This window comes from Hipposideros armiger, unplaced genomic scaffold (assembly GCF_001890085.2).
Source record: "Hipposideros armiger isolate ML-2016 unplaced genomic scaffold, ASM189008v1 scaffold_95, whole genome shotgun sequence".
Classification (NCBI taxonomy): domain Eukaryota; kingdom Metazoa; phylum Chordata; class Mammalia; order Chiroptera; family Hipposideridae; genus Hipposideros; species Hipposideros armiger.
In genome coordinates, this window is record NW_017731445.1 from 2,675,583 (window position 1) to 2,681,751 (window position 6,169).

The 6,169-nt window shown below is 48.7% G+C and overlaps 1 protein-coding gene and 1 long non-coding RNA gene across 4 annotated transcripts in view; one reads left to right on the plus strand and one right to left on the minus strand.

The window, feature by feature from the left end:
- LOC109384492 (probable global transcription activator SNF2L2) overlaps window positions 1-6,163 on the minus strand; it is a 35,520-nt gene extending 29,357 nt beyond the window's left edge. Inside the window, exon 1 of one of the 3 annotated variants that reach the window (XM_019645896.1) lies at window positions 5,955-6,163. The gene's annotated coding sequence lies outside the window, so the exon portion shown is untranslated. Of the gene's footprint in view, window positions 1-2,264; window positions 2,410-4,992; window positions 5,272-5,954 lie in introns of those variants that run through there. The other 2 variants (XM_019645897.1, XM_019645894.1) reach the window with 2 other exon arrangements.
- The window catches only part of LOC109384494 (uncharacterized), a 9,774-nt gene continuing 6,200 nt past the window's right edge, over window positions 2,596-6,169 (plus strand). Inside the window, exons 1-2 of the long non-coding RNA XR_002124410.1 lie at window positions 2,596-2,728; window positions 3,394-3,526. This is a non-coding gene — a long non-coding RNA (uncharacterized LOC109384494). The remainder of the gene's footprint in view (window positions 2,729-3,393; window positions 3,527-6,169) is intronic.

The following is a 6,169-nucleotide window of genomic DNA, read 5'->3' on the forward strand; positions in this document are numbered from 1 at the left end:
CTTTGTTGAATGAAAGGATGAAAGATATATATTAAAACTATCTGACAGAATTTAGCAGGTCTTCGATATTAGTAATTACCATGTTAATGAACAAGTAGGAATGTTATAAAACAAGACCTACACTCAGGAGAAATCAAAAGGCAGTGCCAGTCACTCATTATGAAGAGAAGACTGTAGAACGTATAGCATGAGCTTCATCTCTGATATAAAGCAAAATTTAACAACTGATGTTAAGGAGAAAAAAGATGAGGTGCTTTTGTTTTGCAGAAAAATCCCACAAAAGCAAACATGGCTGGAGGTTAAAAAGACTCTGGGAGGCCGCACAGGATGCTATATTCACATGGAACTTTTTCTTTAGGACTCTGATGAGTCATAATGTGTTCTCTGAACTTGCCTTTTCTAGTTTGGCATCAAGGGATAGAAGTCACTTTTTCATGTCTGTATGGCCACATTCACTTATGAACGTCTGCTATGGTTGATGTTCTGTCTACAGTAGATATTGGGTTTGAAAACTGATATCACAACAGCCTCATAAAGAAAATGTCCATGCATAAAGTGAGGAAGCTTCTAGTCCCACCAGGCAAACTGTTAACGTTGACTGAAAGAAACGTTGCCTGGCTTCAGATGGGAGAAGGTGAGACCATTTAAGGAATGAGTGATTCATCTGCAGTAGTGGAAACGAAACTTTGACAAAGTGAATGAGCTGACATTTAATTTAGTGAGAGTTTAGAATTAGCAAGTAAATTTATTGCAGAAATAAACACTCCTCTCTATCCTTTTTTGCCAATCAATAGTTTCAGAAGATTTTGTTCCTCCACAAAAAAATCCTCAAAAATACCACCCCAGTTCTTTTAGTGAGGATATCACTCTCTAGCTTCAAAGCTTTTGTCTATTCCCAATCCATTACAGGAAAAATTGCAGATTTCTTAGCGTGTCATCCAAGGCAGTGCATGGACAGATCTCTGCCAGCCTTGTGCACTTTCCCCCAAATGCCTGAGCTCTGGAAATCTGGTCTACCAGCTGGTTCCTAAGGGGCCATATTGGACATACATTCCTCTGACTGAAATACAGGTCCCTAGTACACATCCTCCAAGACTCAGCTATGGCCCAGCATCCTTCCAGTGGCCTTCCTTGCCCTCCTCAGGCAGAGGAAGCCACTTATCCTACTCTGCTCCCATAGCAACCAGTGTGTATGGCCATTACAGCACTTATCACTTTGATGCAATTATTTGCTATCCTCCTCTAGATGGTTGGTGCCTGGAGGGTGTAGAGCAAGTTCAATTCATCTTTGAAACTTCAGCAATTAGCTGGATACCTAGCACATTGTACAGCAGTCCACCTCCAAATCCAGTTTCATTTTCCATGGTTTCAGTTGCCCGCAGTCAACCCTGGTCCCAAGATATTAAATAAGAAATTCCAGAAATAAACAATTCATAAGTTTAAAATTGCACTCCATTCTGGGTAATGCCATGCAACCTGATGCAGTCCTGCTCTTTCCCATCCAGAATCACCCCTTTGTCCAGAGTTTTCACATGGTATATATTCCCCATAAGTTAGTAGCTTTCTAGATTATCAGGTGGACTGTCGCTATATTGCAGAGCTTGTGCTCAAATAACCCTTATTTTACTTAATAATGGCCCCAAATCACAAGTGATGCTGGCAATTTGGATAAGCCAAAGAGAAGCCATAAATTGCTTCCTGTAAGTGAAAAGGTATGTAGGTATAGGACGAAACATAGTATAAATAGGGATCAATACTCTCTGTGGTTTCAGGCATCCACTGGGAGTCTCAGAACATATCCCCACGCGCAAGTGGGGATTACTGTATATTGTTAAAGGAAAGGAAAAACTTTGTTGAATGAAAGGATGAAAGATATATATTAAAACTATCTGACAGAATTTAGCAGGTCTTCGANCCCCCCCCGCCCCCGCCTCCTTGAAGTAGTAATTATTACTGTTATTATTAGAACAGCAAGGTTCGGTTGAAACTTTCCCGTTTCTTCCACCGCCGCCCGGGTGCTGTCGTTAGAGCATTCCACCTGAGGCCCGCGGGGAGGAGGCGGGCTTTTTTGTTGTTGTTGTTGTTGTGGCGGTTGGCCCGCCTATTTGTTTTGGTCTCCGTGCATGCACAATAAATAATAATTAGGATAATAATGAATAATCCCCGGCGAAGGCGGCGCGGTGCCGGAGGGGTTTGTGCCGCGGCTGCAGCCGGGAGGCCGGAGGGAGGGGAAAGAAGAGAAAGGAGTTGTAAGTTATATTTACCTTGCTCGCGAGGAGTGTGCTGGCTGAATCTCTTCCCTCTGAGTCACCCAGAGTACAGAAACAGGGAGAGAGGACTAGATTATGAATATGACTTCATTGATGACAGCCATCCCCTCCTCTTCCTAAACTCGGGCTCCGCCCCGCGTCCCACCCTCAGCCTCCTCCACGGGCGCCGGAAGACGCGCCGCAGTTGGCCCCGCGCGCCGCTCCTCCCTGCCCGCCCCAGCGCGGGTTGGTGGGACGCGCCTGTCACTCGCCCCGCTCAGCGACTCCGGGAGCTCGGGGGGGAAGAGGGGGCGGTGTGCAAGAATGTGGACGGAGACAGCTCTACTGTATGCGTGGATCCGTGTGTGTCTGCAAGGCGCCGGCTCTCGGGCCGTGTTTGTGCCTGGAGCAGAGAAACTGCGCAGGACGCAGCAAGCCCTCAGGCTTGATGGAGCTGGGCGGCCGTTATCCCTCTGCGGGTAGACGTCTTCCAGGGGCGCTGCCAGGCTCCTCCCGGGAGGCTGGGGTAGCGGAGGAGGCAAAGCGAAAGGGGGAGGGCAGCCGTAGTAATAGCGTGTAGTAGTTTGGGGGTATGTGGAGAAGGTGCTGGAATTTAACGGTGCCTCCGCCTGCCAGAGCGAGCCTGCAGAGGGAAAGGGAGGGGACAGGGGAAGGGCTCCGAGTGGCACCAAAGCTGTTTATGGCACAGTGTTGACTGGGGGCGGAGGGGGGCGGGGAAGGCATTGTGCCGGCTGAAACTTTTTCTCGCTCCCCCCGCCCCCCACCCAAGGCTGTAATTATAAATCGGCCCCCTTCTCCCCCATCGAAAGGAAGGAGGGCACAAAAGCATTCCTGCCAAATCTGCCTCTTTTCTAAAGCACTGCAAGCTTCCAAACGCCAATGAGGGAAAAACAGCTGAGAGGCTGAACGCCTTATAAATAAATAAACCCGCCCTAAACCCTCTGTGTACTTTGTGGACCAGACACAGCACTTTGACCTTCCCTCACTTGTCATCTTCAGTAAAATATATTCCAAAATTTGGAAAAACAACCCCGTGGGGGCGGGGCGGGCGGGTTAGGGGGCAGTGGAAGGGGAGAATCTGCTTTTGATTTAAGAAGGGGAATAAATCTCTTATTCTCTACAGGCCATAGAATCTTCTCTCCCACCCCACATTTAAGACCAATTAAGGCTACAAACAGTAAACTGCTGGCACTTTGCGGTTTTGAGACCTCTTGTTCCAATTTTCCTTGAAATACATACTTTGGCGAGAGGAATAGGTCAGTGTTTGCTGAGACGATTTTATTTTTAGTTTTATGAAGTGTGAAAGAATGTTAGATTTTTAAATCAGGGGCCTATTATTTTAGACTCAGATTAATGAAGGTGCTTGACTCTTAAAATTAAAACTGCTCCCATACAGTAGTGTCCTGAAAAGTATGATTTATCCCTTATTTTGTAATGTAATGGCTTAAATTAGTCATTCAAAGTGCACTGTGACTACTTGGTTGAGGCTGTTTCCCCCTAGAGTAAAATCCTATTTTAAGACCACTTTACTGTTACAAAATTGACTCTATTTGAGCAATCCGGTCTGAAATGCAGTTCTAGGATGCTTAAAACTATGCATTGGGTACGCTGAAGCCACAAAGCAATGAAAGAACACCAAATGCTGCATGTGGTCATTAAGTGGCAAGAATTGTTTACCTGGCTGGTCCACTGCCTGAGGAAGTAGAGTCCAAGGGCTCCGCTTTCTGGTGGCTAGGCATGTCAGTGATCACCTACCCTGTTGTTTTTCTAAGGCCCTGTTACTTGCTTGTCAACTTTAGCTTCTATCCCAAAGTGAACCTCAGGACAACAAATAGAACACATCTAAGATAAACAAAATATATGAATATCTGAAGGTATCTAAAGATATACAATATCTTTGTAAGAACTTCTTCTGCCTGAGGATATGCCAGTATAACTGTTCACTGGGAAATATACAGCCAGAAATCTTAAACGAAATAGTAATGTAGTAAAACTATCACTTCTAACTGCCTATTAAATTGCAACTAAATAATATAGGCAGATAACCTAGTTGTCTATAAAAGGACTTTAACCTAATGGCAACACTCATTACATTAGGTAATATTAAGTTTTAATTTGGGGGGGACCTAATTTGTTTCCCTGGCATGTCAGCCTCACATGCCAATTTTCAGAAATTGATGACTTTACCATTATTTCCTTGTGAATAAGTGCCCTTTATCCTTTCAAGATTCTACCTCCACCTGCCATGCCAAATTTCAAAAAGAGAACAATCCTCTTAGTAAGAAACCGGAGGAAGAGATTGGCCATTTCTTCTGGCATTTTGTCAGAAGGAAAGTAAAAAAACACTGCCTTTGTTACATGTATATATTCTTCAGCTCATATAAAATTTTGATGCAGCACATGGAGGGGTGGGTATCCACACCTTATATGCACAACTATGGGAACCGAAAAATAAAATCTATGATTGGAGGCAGAGATTAAATATAGATATTCCATCTCCTTTCCCCTTCACATTGGTCTAAGAAAGCACCACCTTCTCCCTTCAGGCCTTTTCTCTAAAGAATTGTCTTGTTTGTAGCTTGTACTGTATATTGTTAAAGGAAAGGAAAAACTTTGTTGAATGAAAGGATGAAAGATATATATTAAAACTATCTGACAGAATTTAGCAGGTCTTCGANCCCCCCCACCCCCACCCCAGCAGCCTAGCCAGCCCCACGCTCACCAGGATCCGCCGCAAACAGCAACCCGGATAAAAATAATAATGCAATCCTGGCGGCCGGGGCAGGGGCGAGCGCGCAGAGACTGGCAGGAGGCGATTTCCCCGCGTGTACCGGAAACCGGCCCGAGTGCCCAGACAAGGGCACGGGTGTCTCCGGGAGCCCGCACTGCTGCGCCCGGCCCCTCTCCGTGCAATTACGCCCAGGCTGCGAGGCCTGGTGCGGGGCACCCGTGGCACTGGGCTTGGTGTGCGCCCCGCAGCCGGAGGGCGCCTAGGGGCTGGCGCGCCGGACTGGTTATTTGGGGAAGTGCATCTCGACACCTTTGCAGATGGCATGGCCATGTTTTGCAACACAAACGGGAGGAGGGAAGACCAGAGGAAAGGGTAAACCAGGTTGGGATGGGAATAAAGCAACTCGAAAGAAGGGAACGAGAAAGAAGGGGTGCGTGTCATGGTTGGGAGGAGGCTCCCATCAGGTCTCCCCGCCTCTCGCCCTCGCCGCCCCCCCATTCCTTCCCCATCTCCGGCGAACGCCACCGCCACTGCCGGCGTGCGCACGGGTACTGTTTATGACAGGCAGAGAGGATTATCCGGATCATGGCCTCCCGGCCCGCAGCCACCGTGGCTCTCCCGGGCCCCAAAGCGCCCCTAGCACCCAGACGATTTGGGGCGACCTACGCCCGCGGTTCAAGCTACGGGAAGACGCAAAGCAAAACAAGACAAACCGGTGGGGGCGGGGGGTGGAGGGCAGAGTAACTGAACCCGGTTGGCACCTCCGACCTCCTTCTTCGGTGCTTCCTCCCTTCCTCCCAGCAGTGTGGCCGAGGCCGGACACCCCGAACTTTAACACCCGAGCCCGCGCGGCCGCCAGGTACCAGGGCCAGGGCCTGCCTACGGGTCAGCATTCCCATCCCCGCCCGAGGGAACGCGCAAAGTGGAGGTGACACCTCTGATCCCGCACGCACCGGCCCCGCGGCGGTGGCAGCCTTCTCCTCGGCGCGCCAGCTCAAGCTTCTCCTGCAGGGTTCCGCTCAGGTCTCCGCAGCCGGAACCCTTTAAACTAGTCCCGGGGAGGCGGGTGGCAGCCGCGTTGGTTGGAGCCCCGCCGCCAGCCCGGGCTCCTTGCCTCCTTCTCCCGCTCCTTTTCCAACTCTTCCGGGGAGGACTGCTCGGGATGAAC